Raw genomic sequence first — 18,871 nt, 5'->3', positions numbered from 1 at the left:
TCAAGACGCAGGCTCAGTACTTGTGGCGCACAGGTTTAGTTGCTCCGCGACGAGTGGGATCTTCCCCGACGAGGGTTTGAACCCATATCCCCTGCATTGGCAGGCGGATTCTTAACCACTGCACCACCAGGGAAGTCCCTGTAGTAAATATTTTTTTGTGGTTAAATATATATAACGTAAAACTTACCATTTTAACTATTTTGAAGTATACAATTCAGTGACATTAAGTAAGTTCATATTGTTGTACAAACATCACCATCATCCATCTCCAGAACATTTCCATCATCCCAAATGCTACCCATTACCCATTTCTCCCTCTCACTAGCCCCTGGCAACCACCATTCAACTTTCTGTCTCAATGAATTTGACTATTCAAGTACCTCATATAAGTAGAATTAAGCACTAAATGTTTCAAAATCATCTCTTTCCTTAAACAGACAAATCTCTTGTTATATGCTGTGTCTTATGCATCTTTGATTAAGTGAATTGGCTGAGTTTATTCAAAAGCCTAAATAAAACTTTTTTATTTTCCCGTCTAAACAGGATTGCAGATAAGGGGTTATTCAATCTGTATGTGTATCAAAACTCTTTATCAGCATGGGCTGGTTTCTGGAGAATCTTGGCCACTAAAAGTGGAGAGGAGAAGCTAGTGTCTCATGGAGCATCCTTTGATCCACTGGGAGCCTGGAGCCTTGATCAGTGTGTCCCACTTCTAAACTATTGTGAGGTTGTCAATATGGCTTCTTGGAAGGTCTCAGTGGGATCCAGTCCCAGTTGGCCACAGCAATGAGCAACTGAATAAGATATCTTCCAACTGTTTTTGCCTTCTCTCTGATTTCACTCTTCCCAGTTGCTCACTCTTCTTTTGGGATTGCTTCCCAAGACAAACTACCCTCACACAAGCCCTTCCAGAGATAATGTCATCTGTGTCTCTCTGTGCCTCTTTGTCTCACTCTCTCTGTCTGTGTCTCTCTCACAGACACACATACACACCTCCCCACTCTGCTTTCCTTTGTGTTGGTTTCACTCTTTGGCAGGTTACACTCACCTCAACTGGAGTCAAGACACCCACCCACATTTTTAGGCTTACATCTTAATAACTTAGCAAGCCTAGAGTGGAGAAAAGCTTATTTTTTCCCCAGTAGCACTGGCAAAATTCCTGGCATGATGCTTCCTGTCTCTGATTGGCCTGGCCTAGGTAGTGGGCCCCCTCTGAACCAATCATTGGCTTGGGTCAGGAGCCAGGTGGTGGGGTCAGCCCCACCACTCCATATACACTGAGACTAGGAAAGGTATGCTTATCCAAAGGTGAATCGGGGGCCATATGTGGCACCAAATCCATGCATTCTGGAGATTTAATTCCTTTTCAACCTCATCTCTGCCTACATTCATTCATTCCCTCTTCCTCTGAAGACATCCAGGAAGCAGTTCCTGTCCCTTTCTTGATTACCTCCTGGCTTAGCGCCAAGTGCCAGACCACACTGGATGTGTGGGCAGATCTCTTACCAAAGTGGTAAAGTGCAGGAGACAGAAGTTCTGACCTCATCAACTTGACTCCTTCCCCTTTACCACAAAAGGGAAGGGCCTTATAAACATAGGGCTTCATAATGAAAATGCCCCACTTGGTTACCCTCCCTTGTGGTCTGCATCACCTCTCCCCGTGACCCCTCGTGTTTCACATCACCAACTGAGTGTCCTCCAGTTCAATTCAATTCTGAGACTAACTACCTAGTGTTAGTGCAGACCTCACAAATTAGGGCTCAGTTCTACAAGACGGCTTCCACTTCAGATGCCAGCCTGGGGCCACTTGCTCTCCTGTCCAGCTTGGCTGAAAATTCAGGAGTTCTCACAATGCCCCTCTCACATTTGATAACCCACTAGAACAACTCACAGAACTCAGAAAAGCTCTATACTTATAATTAGCATTTTATTATAAAGGATACAATTAAACAGCTAGATGAAGAGATACATAGGGCAAGGTCTGGAAGGGCCCAGAGCACAGAACTTTCTGTCCCTGTAGGGTCAGGGTTTGCCACCCAACTGGTACATCAGTTGTTCGCCGTCCAGGATGCTGTGTGTTAAATCAAGGTGTCATTACGTAGGCATGATTGATTAAATCATTGGTCATTGGGGACTGAACTCTCCAGCTCTTCTCCCCTCCCTGGTGGTTGAGGTTGGGCTAAGGAGGGTCTGGCTGCTTCCTGAAACTGGCTTCAAGAGTAACTGAAATAGCTAGAACGGCCCTGTCCTCAGCAGCTGGTATCAGTGGTCTCAGTGCCAATTAGATGACTTTTGACTCCCAAATTTCTCCTCGGTTAGGATGGAATCACTGGAGATTATTGTCATGCTCCTCAACATGATAATCTTAAGTGGTTCTCTTTCCTTGGTGGTTCTTTTTCCTTCCCCTATCCAACATGAGTTGCTTTATAGAAATCGGATTTTTCCAAAAATAAATGATCAGTTTAAAAGATTCCATACTCCAACAAAGTTATTTTGAGACTCTTTTCCTCGGAGACCTTCACTTCCATGGTCTCACCTCTCACCCAAGCATAGATGGCTCTTCCACTCAGAACTCTTGCCGTAACCTTTCTCTTGATAAGCAGTTTAACCTGTTATTCTGGGTCTATCTCCAGCTTTATCAGCTGTTACATAAGTATATAAATGCTGTGTTCCGGTCATGTTGATCTATTCAGTCTTTAAGCATTAGGCATACTTCTAGAACCATACCTCTATCTGTGCTGTACCCAGACCTCCCTCTTATTCTCTGTTTGCATGCACTCCCCTATCTGTTAATTCTCACTTCAAGTTCCTCCTCCTCCATGAAGACTCCCAGCCTTCACTGATCTTTTTGTTCCCTACACGCCTATATTTAGGAGTCATGTGCTACCTTGAACCATCTCTTACTCTTTTAATGTAAGTGTCCCTTCTCCCCATCTCAACTGCATACATATTCTTGTATCTTCCATGGCGTCTCATGCTCAGTATGGGTTCCTTGATTTTACTTTCCCTGACCCTTATTTCTCCTAGAGTGGCAGATGTTTCAGTAACTCTTCCTACATAACAAGCCATTCACAGTTCTGTGAGCTGACTGAGCTCAACTGGGAAGTTCTCACTTGGGGTCTCACTTGAAGTGGCAATCAGATGTCAGCTGGAGTCTTGGTCATCTGAAGCCTCAGTTGGGCTGAACATCCAAGGTGGCTCACTCTTGTGACATGTGGATAAAGTTGGCTATTGGCTGAGAGCTCAGCTGGGGCTGTCAACCACAGCACCCAAGCCTGGCCTCACCATGTGCTTTTCACAGCCTGACAGCTGGGTTCATAGAGGGAGTATCCGAAGAGCAACAGCTCCAAGATTCCCAGGCAGAACCTGCAAGGCTTATTATGACTTGTCCATTGAAGTCCAGAACATCCCTTTCCACCACACTCTGTTAGAAAAGAAAGTCACTAAGACTCGTCCAGATTCAAGGAGAGGACAGTGAGACCCCCAACTCTATGGGAGAGTGACAAGATCACACTGCAGAGGAGCACAGGGGATGGGAATCTAGTGTTGCCACCATCTCAGGAAAATACAATTGGCCAAGGAAGGTAACATGTACATTTCCATCTAGAGTTACTCTAGTTTGTAACCCACCTGCTAAGGTATTGAGGCGCCCTTGTAGTACATGTATATGTTCTGTTCTCCTGGCCTCTGGATGAACCTCTAAGACATTATTAGGAAAGCCAACTGGGTGATCAGAGCTGAAAACATTCAGTGCTCAGAATCAACAAAATAGCAAGGTAAGCGTCGTAACTAAATTGTCTACTCTGTGTACAATGAAGGTATTATTTTCCCTAATTTAAAGAACACTGCAGAGGGGCTAGGAATGTTTGATATCTTGTTTTGGGTGGTGATTGGCTCAGCTTTACTCAATAAGTTGCAGAAGGAAGAAGATAGATTTGAAAGCTGTTTAGGAAGGTATTGAGGACGTGGTGACTGGATGTGCTGTACAAGTAGTCGGGGTGCTAGCTGGCAGCTGTTCTTCACCGTGTTCCATAATGCTGGGCACTGATTTTACTGTCAAAGGGATACATGAAAAGACAGATTCAAACAGACTCTCAGAGATTTCCTTGAGATTGTCTTAAATTCCTACTGGAATCATTCCACAACACTGTTTATTTTCTTTCAGTAAGATTTTCTCCCCATTGTGTGCCAACACCCATTATGTTGCACAGAATTATTAATCATCCATGTGGAATTTTATGTTTATAAAGTCTCTGAAAAAAATCAACCTTTTCCCCTGCCCCCACCAGCTGAGCTCACAGACCATGGCCCTCTCTCCGGACATGTACAAACCAGTCTGATTTTTTTTGGTTTTGGGTTACCGGGCCAAGTTGTTAAACTGACTCAACCTGCCAGTTAAATACCTGAGAATTCAGGGAAAACTAGTCAAACTCTTTTAAATCAATCCCAGACACAGAGCCAGGTCAGTGTTTCCTTGGTGACTGCAGAGCATGTGCTGATGTCCCCAGAAGAGACCACAGATGCAGGGTGAGGCGATGACATTGGGGGTATGATGTTAGCTCTCTTGAACTCTAAGTCACCACCTATGAGTGTATGCAATGTAGTAATGACTGTTTCAGACATGCTGAATATATAGTTTGACTCAGCATTGATGGGAAGAGCCTCAGTAGACAATGAATGAATAGGACCTGAATGTGTATCACATTATGAAACCAGGCATGTGGAAGCATGTTTCCAAAACAGGTTAGAGACTTGCTTCCCCTAAAATCTTGTCCATCACAGTCAAAGATATCACTGTCCACCTGGTTACTCAGGCCGAAAGCCTCTGCGTCAACCTCTCTTTCCCTCACCTTCCCCACCCCACCCCCTGCCACCATATTTAATGCGTCAGCCAAGCTCTAGCTTCCCAATACCTGTATCCTCAAATACAATTATCAATTATCACCACATCCACTAGCATTACTCTATCCCAAGCCACCTGACGCTTCTACCTGCAGAATTGTAATAGTCTCCTACCTTATTGATAGATTTAACAAAAACAATTTTTTTAATTCCTGGAAAAAAAAATACCGTAACAAAATCAGTGGCGAATGACTAAACAGGAAAAATACTACACATACAACCAAATTTAGATTCCTTCATATATAAAAAGCTAATAGAGATTATTATGAAAAAATAAATATTTAAATAGAAAATTGGCAAATTATCCAAATAGTTTGTAAAAAATAGGAAATATAAATCATTCATAAGCAAATGATATGATGCTTAATTGCACTCTAATGAGAGAAATAGAAATTCAAAGTGGCATGAGATGCTGTTGACACTTGTAAGGTTGGAAAAATTCAGAAAATTTAGTAATGTCCTGATGGTGATGGGAGGACTAATACTGGTGGGAAGGCAAATTGGTCCATCCTCTTTGGAGAGCAATTTACAAAGTGCCACCACATTTTCATATGCAGATAGTTTTGACTTGGCAATTCTACTCTAGGAGTTTATTTTACAGATATGTTTGCACATGAGCTTAAAGATGCACATACGCATGCAGTAACAAAAAGAAGCCAGCCAAATATACTGGGAGCTGGTTAAGTAAGTTTGGTGTATCCGTAGAGTGGAATACTATGCAACACTGAAAAAGAATGAAACAAAACTACTTGGTATCAACAAGAGAAAATTTCCCAGGTATCTTATTAAGTTGTAAAAAGCAAGATGCAGAAGAGCATACATAATATGCTATAACGTTTAAAAATATGGGTAAGAAAATGTATTCCTTGCATATTCATAGACTATTTCTGGAAGGAAACTTGTAACAATGGTTGCCCCTGGAAAGGTCACCTGATAATTTGGGGGAAAGGGGAGGAGACTTACTTTTCACTATATTTCTTTTTGTGATATTTAAGTTTGTACCATATTAGAGAATTGCCTTTTTAAAAAAAAAATTATATACAATTAAAATTTTTTTCTCAAGAAAACAGAATAATTTTATCTTGGTAATAAATAGTTAAATTCAGAAAGACAAAGAGAAAAGACTAGTTATATTCTGTTATTTTAAAGGAATATATTAGTAATACTTTCCTGGAAGTGTGAGGTTTTACCTAAAGAGATAATTATAAATTTCACTTCTATTATGTCTTTACATTTTCAGACTTATTATGTAAAAATGAATACCTCAGGCAAAATAATAGCTAATATTTAGAGAGTGTTAACTATGAGCAATGTGCTTCAAAATAACAATACTGTTCTCATTGCCAGTTACAGCTGAGGGGATGAAAGCTCAGAGAGATTAATTATCTGGCCTAAGGTCACACAGCTAGTAAGTTATAGAGCTGATGCAAACCTCAGCCGTCTGACAGGAGAGTCCACATTCTTAACCACTGTACAGTTTATTTATTGTGTTATTAATGACTCATTTGTTTCATACAAATAACACTTAAGGGTACATAATTTCCAATTCAAAACTGATACTTATCAGAAAAAGAATCTAACCTTAACTACAGGAAGTAAAAACACAAATGTTGTAGATACTTAAGTCCTATAAATGAAGTTATAATATTGTTTCTGATTTTATGACAACTCAGAAAGATAAAAATATAGTGTTTTAATACATTTGAACAATGACTGGGGCTTTCCTGGTGGCACAGTGGTTAAAAATCCGCCTGCCAATGCAGGGGACACAGGTTTGAGCCCTGGTCTGGGAAGATCCCACATGCCACAGAGCAACTAAGCCTGTGCACTGCAACTACTGAGCCTGTGCTCAAGAGCCTGTGAGCCACAACTACTGAGCCCACGTATCACAACGACTGAAAACTGTGCGCCTAGAGCCCGTGCTCCACAACAAGAGAAGCCACCGCAGTGAGAAGCCCGTGCACCGCAACAAAGAGTAGCGCCCGCTCAACGCAATTAGAGAAATCTCACAAGCAGCAATGAAGACCGAACGCAGCCTAAATAAATAAATAAACAAACAAATAAATAAATAAAAAACGATGACTGGAAAATAGAGCCACTGGGTTCTATATACTGTACATACCATTTTTTGTGTGTTTAGATACTTGACCTTCACAAAACCTTAAAGTAATAAATAAGATGTTTTAGGTCAGTGTCAAGGGTTGAATTGTGCCCCTAAAAGATATGAAGTTGTAAGCCCCCCTTATGAGTTAAACTATATCCCCTCAAAATTCGTATGTTGAACTCGTAACCCCTATTAATCTCAGAATATGATGGTATTTGGAGAAAGGCTTTTTACCGAGGTAATCAGATTAAAGTGAGGTCATAGGATGAGCCCTAATCCAATATGACTGGTGTCCTTATAAAAAGGGGAAATTAAGATACAGAAACACACATGCACAAAAGGATGACACTATGAAAAGACACAGGGAGAAGACCGCCATCTACAAGCCAAGGAGAGAAGCCTAGAACAGATCCATCCCTCACAGCCACAGCAAACACCTCCCTCCCAACCTGTGAACATGACCGAATTGGGAAACAGGTCCTTTGCAGATACAATCAAGTTAAAATGAGGCCATACTCATGAGGTTATGGTCCCTCATCCAATATGACTGGTGTCCTTAGAAGGAGAAGAAAAGATACACAGACACAGGGAGAACCCTGTGTGAAGTCAGAGATAGAGACGAGAGATGTGTTTACAAATCAGGAGATGCCAAGGATTGCCAGCAACAGCCGAAGCCAAGAGAAAGGCATGGAACAGATTCTTCTCCAGAGCCTTCAGAGGGAGCGTACCCTGCCCGACACCTTGATTTCAGACGTGTGGCCTCCAGAACCATGAGAGAAGATATTTCTGTTGGTTTAAGCCACTCGGTACTCGCTGCAGGGGTACTTGCTACAGTAGACCTAGGAAATGAATACCGTCAGAATCCCCACAGTCAGGTTTGTGTGGGAGTGGCTTCGTAAGCAAGGGCTCACAGGTGAAACGATGAGAGAGAGAGCGGTGTGGGGAGCAGAGCACGAAAAGGAGAGTAAGGCTGCTCAGCCAGGTTCCACAGGTGGTGATGTCCCAACCCTGAGGGCGGCTCAAGTGTAAGCGATGCCCTGGGGTGGGCTCACCCGAGGCAAGGGAGCTAGGGTTCCTGCCCCAGCGCCCCATCCGTTACAGGCTGTAGACCACGCCAAGGGCCTCCACCTGCAGGCAAGTGGGGTCCAGTAACTAGAAGGTAGTTCTCCGTAAAGGTGCAGCACACTTTGCTTGTTGAAATCAAAAGCACCCCCAAAAGGGAAAGACAAAAATGGTAAAAATGGATGAGAGGGGATCAAGGCGGGCCACCAGCATCATCCAACACATCAAACTCTCTGGTCTGTGATATCTGGAGTCCAGAAGCTGGCTGCTAACTCCAGTCCTGCTATAAACATATAAATACTTCTGGTTTGGGTGGTAAACAGCCACAGCCTTGGGCCCCCGCTTCCCCGCTGCTACTTTGGTCCCATCCCTGGAACCCCTGGACTTCCCTACAATCCAGCAACTAAAATGCTGGGCACAGAGGGTGCTCACCAAACACTATGGCCGGTGTTCTTTCTTTTCTTCTTTTTTTAAAAAAATCTTTTTATTTATTTATTTGTTTGTTTATTTTTGGCTGCATTAGGTCTTCATTGCGCGCACGGGCTTTCTCTTGTGGTGGCGAGCGGGGGCTACTCTTCGTTGTGGTGTGCAGGCTTCTCACTGCGGTGGCTTCTCTTGTTTCAGAACATGGGCTCTAGGCATGCGGGCTCAGTAGTTGTGGCTCGCGGGCTTAGTTGCTCCGCGGCATGTGGGATCTTCCCGGACCAGGGCTCGAACCCATGTCCCCTACACTGGCAAGAAGATTCTTTTTTTTTTTTTTAGTGGATTTTTTTTTGTGTGTGTGTGTGGCTGAGTTGGGTCTTTGTTGCTGCACGCGGGCTTTCTCTAGTTGTGGCGAGTGGGGACCACTCTTCACTGCAGTGCGCGGGCCTCTCATCACGGTGGCTTCTCTGTGGAGCACGGACTCTAGGCATGCAGGCTTCAGTAGTTGAGGCTCACGGGCTCCAGAGCGCAGGCTCAGAAGTTGCGGCACATGGGCTCAGTTGCTCCGAGGCACATGGGATCCTCCCGGACCAGGGCTCGAACCGTGTCCCCTGCACTAGCAGGTGGATTCTTAACCGCTGTGCCACCAGGGAAGCCCGGCAAGCAGATTCTTAACCACTGTGAAGTCCCCAGTGTTCTTTCTAATTAGTCAGCTATTAAGATTTTGACTATCATTCCCCAGATTAAGCACCTGCTAGGTACCTAATCCAGTGATCGGAACTGTGAGGGACAGAAATTTTAGATAATACCTGCCTTCAAGAAGTTTAAATTTGAGGTGAGAACAGATACAGATTAAATAATCAGGAATAATTATGTGCTAAACTCTGTGTCTCAGAGTTTTGGGGTGCTATTTGGGCTGCTATAACAAAAATACCATAGACTGGGTGACTTAAACAACAAATTATTCTTTTTAAACATGTGTATACTGCAATTTTATTTCAATCGCACAAACGAAGTTAGCATGTAGGAAGTTTAAATGAAACAGTACTGTAAAAATAGCAGGGAACCAAAAAATCTAAAACGGAAGTACACCTAAAGCATGAGAATTCAACATTCATTAGTGTTTCATCTTCTTATTTGATTGACACTTGATGTTTGCAAATTTTGAAACAGACTTTGAGATCATGATGACTATTTGAAGAGATTTCAGCACCAGCACTGAGATTTGAACATTCAGTTGGTTTGCAGTTGATTTGTTAGCCAGTTACATAATATATAGTACAGATTTGTCACAGGTCAGATCACAGTGTTGAAGGAAAGAGGTACCTTCCTGTAATTAGACAGGATCCCCTAAACTGCACTCAGCTTAAGACATCCAATGTACAAGAGCATGAAAGCCATCATAATAATGTCGCTTCAAGGAACATAGTTTTGATAAGGAAAATAACCTAAGCTTCTGTTTCCCATTTTAATTACTGAAATCTCTTAACAATGACAAAACTGTCACATAGGACAGTAAATGTATACAGTAGTTCAATCAAACTTCTTAGAAAGAACACATTTAGCAATCTGGGATAATGCAGGATGACAGGAAATGTAATGTGATTCAGTATTGGTTCTTTTTGTCATTTTACACAGACATCATGTTAATATTAGATCAAGGCACAAAACTTTAGTGCATAAACCAGTTTCTTTTTTAAGATCTAGCATTTTTTAATAGATATTTATTGGAGTCTAATTGCTTCACAACGGTGTGTTAGTTTCTGCCGTAGAACAAAGTGCATGTACATATATCCCCATATCTCTTCCCTCTTGCGTCTCCCTCCCACCCTCCCTATCCCACCCTGCTAGGTGGTCACAAAGCACAGGGAGCTGACGTCCCTGTGCTATGTGGCTGTTTTGAGTTCCACAGTAAGATATAATTCACGTGAAGCTCAGAATCATGTTTCAGACCATTGAACTTACCGAAGTTAAAATATAAATAGCTGAAGACATGATGTAAAAGATGAAGTACTTGGTTCTGTTAACATATTTACCAATTAAAGCCACAAAATATTCCTCATTATTATTCATGCAAATAATTGAGAAAAAAAGATAGTGCAGAAATTAACTTTAAGTAAAACATTATTCCTTCCCTTCCTCCCACTCCCCTATACTCTGCAAAATCTTTTCCCTGGGACTAGGCCTTGAAAAGGCCACTACATATTAGTTTGACATGCATTACTGTCTGCAATTAAAAAAGCTAATTTGGGGACTTCCCTGGTGGTCCAGGGGTTAGAACTCTGCACTTTCACTGCCAAGGGCGCGGGTTCAATCCCTGGTTGGGGAACTAAGAACCCGCAAGCTGTGTGGCACAGCCAAAAATAAAATAAAATAAAACAAATAAAAAAGCTAATTTTGTGGTAGTTGTAATTACATTATAAAAATGTCCACACACATAAATCTAAAAAAGGTTGAAAACCTACAGTAAATCTACAATATATTGTTTTACATTTGACCACTGGTTTGTGGTAGGAGGCACAGATTTGGTAAAGCATTTGTAACAATTTAGGAAGGCATCTACATCTTTAGATTCTGGACGAATTTTATGTTTGAATCTACAAAATTGCATGAAGTCTAACTTGAGAGATTTCCTATCGTTCTAAAATTCCTCACTCTGGATAAATCATTTTTAGGACACTTTCTTATAAATATCACCCTGTGAAAGCACATACCATTCCATTTGTTCCACATCTTATGATCTTAACCTGTGTAGGGCTGACCTCATTTATTCATGGAATATTGAATATGATAGGAAGACAAACCTGAGAGAAACATTTACAATACAATAGCGTTAACTTGCGAAATTCTTCATCAGCCTTCTGTGAAAAAAACTTCCCAAGCCTTTCTCCTCTTTATCGTAGTGTGGATTGTGGAAAATGTGGGATTTTTCCTCTTGACATGAAAATATTTCAAAGCATGGCGATCTTGCCTGACAGGTTTAGTATTTTCTGCATAACTGATACAGGAACTCCTGTATGACTCCCATCCTGTTGTAAAGGTCAGAAAAAAGCAGCAAACTGGGAGGGAAATAGCTTATCGCCAGAGTAGTCATGTCTGAAGGCTTTCAAAGTACGTTGGTTTTTCCCTCCTTCCGACTGTTGTCTCCATTTTCTTCTTACAGCTCACAAAATGTAGGTTGTTGTTAACAGTTGTTCTTTGTAGGGTTTTTTTTTCCTTCACCAGATTAAAGTCCTATCTCTCCTTAGTTTGTTTCTCTATGCAGTATTTGATTTGCTCAGTTCCTGCCTGATTGCATCAACGAGCTCATCTTTTAGCTTAGTTAATTCTTTTCTCATTTCATCTAGAATGTCCTGCTTCCGCCTGGACTCCGTTCCCCTGGGCTGCGAAGAAGGTGCAGATTTTGGTCTGGAAATAACAGGTGACTTGCTGCCATTCATTGTATTTGTTCTTTCCCAAGGTTTTCTTGTTAGTTCAGGTGTTCAGGTACTTGTTCAGGTTGTTCAGATTGTTCAGGTACTTGTTGAAGAGGCCTTAGAAGTTACAGGCTCTGAATCTTCATTTTTGTCCTCTTTTTGTTCTGTTTCTATTGTTGATCCTTTTTCAGCAGTTCTTCTCCTCCTGGCCAGCAGGGCACTCATTTCTTGCATTAAACCACTACCCCTTAAAGGAAGGGGTCCCTTTCCTTATCTGTTTTAGATAAGGCCGAATTCACACCAATGAATTGGGAAAGAGGCATCTTCCATTCATGACACTTTACGAAGTTTTGCTCCAGCAATTGCAGCTGCAAGTCCAGTTAAAGGGCAGTTGTCTTCAGATGTGGATCCCGAGAAAAATCCAGATGCAGGGAGGGGAGGGGCAGGTGGTGGAGGAGGAGGGGATACTTGATTAGGAAGTGGTGGTGGAGGAGGCGGAGGCCCAAGGACCAGGACGGAAGTGGAGAGGGGGAGGGGGGCCTGGGGGAGGAGGGAGCGCAGCTGATGCCTGGGCAGGACCTGGTGGGAGTGGAGGAGGGGGTGGGGGTGCAGGTGGTCCCAAGACAATGCCCTGTCGGGCTGGAGTCTCTGCCGGCTGAGAGGCGGCCTGCAAGCCTGGCTCAGAAGCAGAGGAGTCTCCCCGCAAAGAGTTTGGAGAAGTCTCCTCAGAGGCAGGGGCAGCAGCATTTGATATTCTTTCCAGCTGCTCCCTTTCTAGCTGCTCTTGTGGCTCTCGTTCTGGCCTTTCCCGGGCCTGTCTCTCCAGCCCCTCCCTCTCTCTCTCCAGCTGCTCCTGTTCTAGTCGCCCCCTCTCCAGCCTTTCCCTTTCTAACCTCTCCCTCACCAATCTCTCCCTTTCCATCCTTTCTCTCTCCAGCCTTTCCCACTCCAGCTCCTTTTGTTGTTGCTGTTCTCGAAGTTGCCTTCTTTGAATTTCCAATTCTTCCTGTGATGGGCCATTCTGAACATGGGCAGGTAGCTGTGAATTTTGTCTAGGCAATGTTGGCCCTGTTTCCTGTGAACTCAACACTTCTAAGGCATGCATCATGGCACTTGCAAACATTTGCGTTTTCTTTGCTGCCAAAGTTGATACCATACACCTGTCTAGCGTCCCACCATTGGTGGAAGGTCTGTGTAGCTTGATTGTACTTCAACCCTTTAGGAACGGCACCGTTTATCACGACCTGATGGTCCTGAATCTTCCTGCCCACCACTCTGAACGTGTTGCTGCCTGTATGATGATATATATGAACTCTCCTGAACCCAGTTGAACCGCCAGCTGGCACCCACTTTTTATTAGCATCATCATAAACCATCATTTTTAGGATTCTCTATGTATAGTATCATGTCATTGCAAACAGTGACAGTTTTACTTCTCCTTTTCAGATTTGGATTCCTTTTATTTCTTTTTCTTCTCTGATTGCTGTGGCTAAAACTTCCAAAACTATGTTGAATAATAGTGGTGAGAGTGGACAACCCTGTCTTGCTCCTGATCTTAGTGGAAATGGTTTCAGTTTTTCACCATTGAGAACGACATTGGCTGTGGTTTTGTCATATATGGCCTTTATTATGTTGAGGTAGCTTCCCTCTATGCCTACTTTCTGGAGAGTTTTTATCATAAATGGGTGTTGAATTTTGTCGAAGATTTTTCTGCATCTATTGAGATGATCATACGGTTTTTATCCTTCAATTTGTCAATATGGTTTATCAAATTGATTGATTTGCATATATTGAAGAATCCTTGCATTCCTGGGATAACCCCACTTGATCATGGTGTATGATCCTTTTAATGTGCTGTTGGATTCTGTTTGCTAGTATTTTGTTGAGGATTCTTACATCGAGGTTCATCTGTGATATTGGCCTGTAGTTTTCTTTTTTTGTGACATCTTTGTCTGCTTTTGGTATCAGGGTGATGGTGGCCTCATAGAATGAGTTTGGGAGTGTTCCTCCCTCTGCTATATTTTGGAAGAGTTTGAGAAGGATAGGTGTTAGCTCTTCTCTAAATGTTTGATAGAATTTGCCTGTGAAACCATTTGGTCCTGGGCTTTTGTTTGTTGGAAGATTTTTAATCACAGTTTCAATTTCAGTGCTTATGATTGGTCTGTTTATATTTTCTATTTCTTCCTGGTTCAGTCTCAGAAGGTTGTGCTTTTCTAAGAATTTGTCCACTTTTTCCTGGTTGTCCATTTTATTGGCATATAGTTGCTTGTAGTAATCGCTCATGATCCTTTGTATTTCTGAAGTGTCAGTTGTTACTTCTCCTTTTTCATTTCTAATTCTGTTGATATGAGTCTTTTCCCTTTTTTTCTTGATGAATCTGGCTAATAGTTTATCAATTTTGTTTATCTTCTCAAAGAACCAGCTTTTAGTTTTATTGATCTTTGCTATTGTTTTCTTTGTTTCTATTTCATTTATTTCTGCTCTGATCTTTATGACTTCTTTCCTTCTGCTAACTTTGGTGTTTTTTTTTTGTCCTTTCTCTAATTGCTTTAGGTGTAAGTTTAGGTTGTTTATTTGAGATGTTTCTTGTTTCTTGTGGTAGGATTGTATTGCTATAAACTTCCCTCTTAGAAATGCTTTTACTGCATCCCATAGGTTTTGGGTCGTTGTGTTTTCATTGTCATTTGTTTCTAGGTATTTTTTGATTTCCTCCTTGATTTCTTCAGTGATCTCTTGGTTATTTAGTAGTGTATAGTTTAGCCTCCATGTGTTTTTATTTTTTACAGTTATTTCCTTATAATTTATATCTAGTCTCACAGTGCTGTGGTCGGAAAAGATACTTGATGCGATTTCAGTTTTCTTAAATTTACCAAGGCTTGATTTGTGACCCAAGATATGATCTATCCTGGAGAATGTTCCATGAGCACTTGAGAAGAAAGTGTATTCTGTTGTTTTTGGATGCAATGTACTATAAATATCTATGAAGTCCATCTGATATAATGTATCATTTAAAGCTTGTGTTTCCTTATTTATTTTCTGTTTGGATGATCTGTCCATTAGTGAAAATGGGGTGTTAAAGTCCCCTACTATTACTGTGTACTGTCAGTTTCCCCTTTTATGGCTGTTAGCATTTGCCTTATGTATTGAGGTGCTCCTATGTTGGGTACATAAATATTTACAATTGTTATATCTTCTTCTTGGATTGATCACTTGATCATTATGTAGTGTCCTTCTTTGTCTCTTGTAATAGTCTTTATTTTAAAGTCTATTTTGTCTGACATGAGAACTGCTACTCCTGCTTTCTTTTGATTTCCATTTGTATGGAACATCTTTTTCCATCCCCTCCTTTCAGTCTGTATGTGTCCCTAGGTCTGAAGTGGGTCTCTTGTAGACAGCATATATACAGGTCTTGTTTTTGTATCCATTCAGTGAGCCTGTGTCTTTTGGTTGGAGCATTTAATTCATTTACATTTAAGGTAATTATCGATATGTATGTTCCTATTACCATTTTCTTAATTGTTTTGGGTGTGTTATTGTAGGTCTTTTCCTTCTTTTGTGTTTCCTGCCTAGAAAAGTTCTTTTAGCATTGTTGCAAAGCTGGTTTGGAGGTGCTGCATCCTCTTAGCTTTTGCTTGTCTATAAAGGTTTTAATTTCTCTGTCGAATCTGAATGAGATCCTTGCTGGGTGGAGTAATCTTCATTGTAGGTTTTTCCCTTTCATCACTTTAAATATGTCCTGCCACTCCCTTCTGGCTTGCAGAGTTTCTGCTGAAAGATCAGCTGTTAACCTTATGGGGATTCCCTTGTATGTTACTTGTTGCTTTTCCCTTGCTGCTTTTAATATTTTTTCTTTGTATTTAATTTTTGAAAGTTTGATGAATATGTGTCTTGGTGTGTTTCTCCTTGGATTCATCCTGTATGGGAATCTCTGTGCTTCCTGGACTTGACTGACTATTTCCTTTGCCATATTAGGGAAGTTTTCAACTATAATCTCTTCAAATATTTTCTCAGTCCCTTTCTTTTTCCCTTCCTCTTCTGGGATCCCTGTAATTCAAATGTTGGTGTGTTTAATGTTGTCCCAGAAGTCTCTGAGACTGTCCTCAATTCTTTTCCTTCTTTTTTCCTTATTCTGCTCCGTGGTAGTTATTTCCACTATTTTATCTTCCAGGTCACTTAACTGTTCTTCTGTCTCAGTTATTCTACTATTGATTCCTGCTAGAGAATTTTAAACTTCATTTATTGTGTTGTTCATCATTGTTTGTTTGCTCTTTAGTTCTTCTAGGTCCTTGTTAAACATTTCTTGTATTTTCTCCATTCTATTTCCAAGATTTTGGATCATCTTTACTATGATTACTCTGAATTCTTTTTCAGGTAGACTGCCTATTTCCTCTTCATTTGTTTGGTCTGGTGGGTTTTTACTTTGCTCCTTCATCTGCTGCATATTTCTCTGTCTTCTCATTTTGCTTAACTTACTGTTTTTTGGGTCCTCTTTTTGCAGGCTTCAGGTTCGTAGTTCCCATTGTTTTTGGTGTCTGCCCCCAGTGGGTGAGGTTGGTTCAGCGGGTTGGGTAGGCTTCCTGGTGGAGGGGACTGGTGCCTATGTTCTGGTGAATGAGGCTGGATCTTGTCTTTCTGATGGGCAGGACCACGTCTGGTGGTGTGTTTTGGGGTTTCTGTGAACTTAGTATGATTTTAGGCAGCCTCTCTGCTAATGGGTGGGGTTGTGTTCCTGTCTTGCTAGTTGTTTGGCATGGGGTGTCCAGCACTGGAGCTTGCTGGTCATTGAGTGGAGCTGGTTCTTAGTGTTGAGTTGGAGATCTCTGAGAGAGCTCTCGCCGATTGATATTACGTGGGGGCTGGAGGTCTGTGATGGTCCAATGTCCTGAACTAGCCTCTTCCACCTCAGAGGCTCAGTCCTGACACCCAGCTGGAGCATGAAGACCCTGTCAGCCGCACGGCTGCTGCAGGCATTGATACTTTTCTAAAGTCCTGATTGTTTTTGTTTATGACATCTCTGTTGGGGTCTGTAGAAATGATTATGACAGCAGACACAATGAGAGAGGAAAGTTAAACAAAGTTCCAGCCATGGTTGCTGCTTCAGTCCCTTCAGGAGTTCCCTCCAGCCATGGATGCTCTGTGCCCCGTAATGCCAAGTGTTGGGTGGTGGTAGGCGATATGATTATATCTTGAGTGTGCCCCTCCTACCATCTTGTTGTGGTTTCTTCTTTTTTTTGCGGTACGCGGACCTCTCACTGTTGTGGCCTCTCCCGTTGCGGAGCACAGACTCCGGACACGCAGGCTTAGCGGTCATGGCTCATGGGCCTAGCCGCTCCGCGGCATGTGGGATCTTCCCAGACCGGGGCACGAACCAGTGTCCCCTACATTGGCAGGCAGACTCTTACTCACTGCACCACCAGGGAAGCCCGTGGTTTCTTCTTTATTCCTCTAGATGTAGAAGATCTTTTTTGGTAGGTTCCAGTCTTTTTTAACGGATGGTTGTTCAGCAGTTAGTTGTGATTTTGGTGTGCTCATGAGAGGAGGTAAGCTCAAGGTCCTTCTACTCTGCCATCTTGAAAGACTCCACAGCAAATTATTTTTCACAGTTGTGGAGGCTGGGGAGTCCATGATCAAAACATCAGTAGATCCAGAGTCTCGTAAGAACTCACTTCATGGCTTATAGGTGGCTATCTTCTCACTGTGTCCTCACATGGCAGAAAGGCTGAGGTTGCTCTCTGGGGCCTCTTTTATAAGGGTACTAATCCCATTCATGAGGGCTCCACCCTCATGACCTAAACACCTCCCAAAGGTCCTACCTCCTAATACTATCACAATGGAGATTTCAATTTCAACATGTAAATTGGGGGAGGGGGTACATTCTGTCCTTAGCACTCTGCAGTCCTGACACATTAAAAGTGAACATTTCCTTCGCGGTCCAGTGGCTAAGACTCTACACTAGCAATGCAGGGGGCACAGGTTTTGTTTTGTTTTTTTGTTTTGCAGTACGGTGGCCTCTCACTGTTGTGGCCTCTCCCGTTGCGGAGCACAGGCTCCGGACACACAGGCTCAGCGGCCATGGCTCACGGGCCCAGCCGCTCCGCGGCATATGGGATCTTCCCGGACCAGGGCATGAACCCGTGTCCCCTGCATCGGCAGGCGGACTCTCAACCACTGCGCCACCAGGGAAGCCCGTTTTTTTTGTTTCAATTAATTAATTAATTAATTTTATTTTTGGCTGCGTTTGGTCTTTGTCGCTGCACGCAGGCTTTTCTCTGGTTGTGTCAAGTGGGGGCTACTCTTCCTTGCGGTGTGCAGGCTTCTCATTGCGATGGCTTCTCTTGTCGTGGAGCACAGGCTTTAGGCACGCGGGCTCAGTAGTTGTGGCTCACGGGCTCTAGAGCGCAGGCTTAGTAGTTGTGGCTCGCGGGCTTAGTTGCTCTGCAGCATGTGGGATCTTCCCAGACTGGGGATCGAACCCGTGTCCCCTGCATTGGCAGGCGGATTCTTAACCACTGTAGGGGGCACAGGTTTGATCACTGGTCAGGGAACTAAGATCCTGCATGCCACATGGCACAGCCAAAAAAAAAAGTGAACATTTTCTGGGAAAAAGAGAATGGTTGAGTCTACCCATGACCCTTAGATTTCTGTAAAGGCTCCAGGTTACTCATATTAAAATGTTATCAGTCAGTGGTTTTATTTATGCCATTCCCACCACTTTTACTATATTTTCCACAAATTAGTGAGCTCTTTTCATATTATATCTATAGACACAGCTAAATATAATACACGAGGAACCCATTAAATTCTGTAATCGCTGTTTTCTGTAACAGGATCTGTGGCTATTCAAACTCAGCCAAAAGAGGCCTTCTCAGAGGAAAAATGAAATAACCAATGCAAAGACACCTATGATTTCCTTTGGAGTATTCCAGCCACATGAGTGGAAAAAAATAAAGAAGATGGTGGAAGA

The 18,871-nt window shown here is 42.4% G+C and overlaps 1 protein-coding gene and 1 pseudogene across 1 annotated transcript in view; one reads left to right on the top strand and one right to left on the bottom strand.

Annotated features, from left to right (window-relative positions):
* Nucleotides 1–11,748: 11,748 nt before the first annotated feature.
* LOC101317709 (protein enabled homolog pseudogene) lies at nucleotides 11,749–13,286 on the bottom strand (annotated as a pseudogene).
* The window catches only part of DOCK9 (dedicator of cytokinesis 9), a 326,031-nt gene continuing 318,998 nt past the window's right edge, over nucleotides 11,839–18,871 (top strand). The window contains exon 1 of the mRNA XM_019920853.3: nucleotides 11,839–11,912. The gene's annotated coding sequence lies outside the window, so the exon portion shown is untranslated. The remainder of the gene's footprint in view (nucleotides 11,913–18,871) is intronic.

This window comes from Tursiops truncatus, chromosome 18 (assembly GCF_011762595.2).
Source record: "Tursiops truncatus isolate mTurTru1 chromosome 18, mTurTru1.mat.Y, whole genome shotgun sequence".
Classification (NCBI taxonomy): Eukaryota; Metazoa; Chordata; class Mammalia; order Artiodactyla; family Delphinidae; genus Tursiops; species Tursiops truncatus.
The sequence above is the reverse complement of the archived record's forward strand: the minus strand, read 5'-3'. Positions and strand labels throughout refer to the sequence as shown.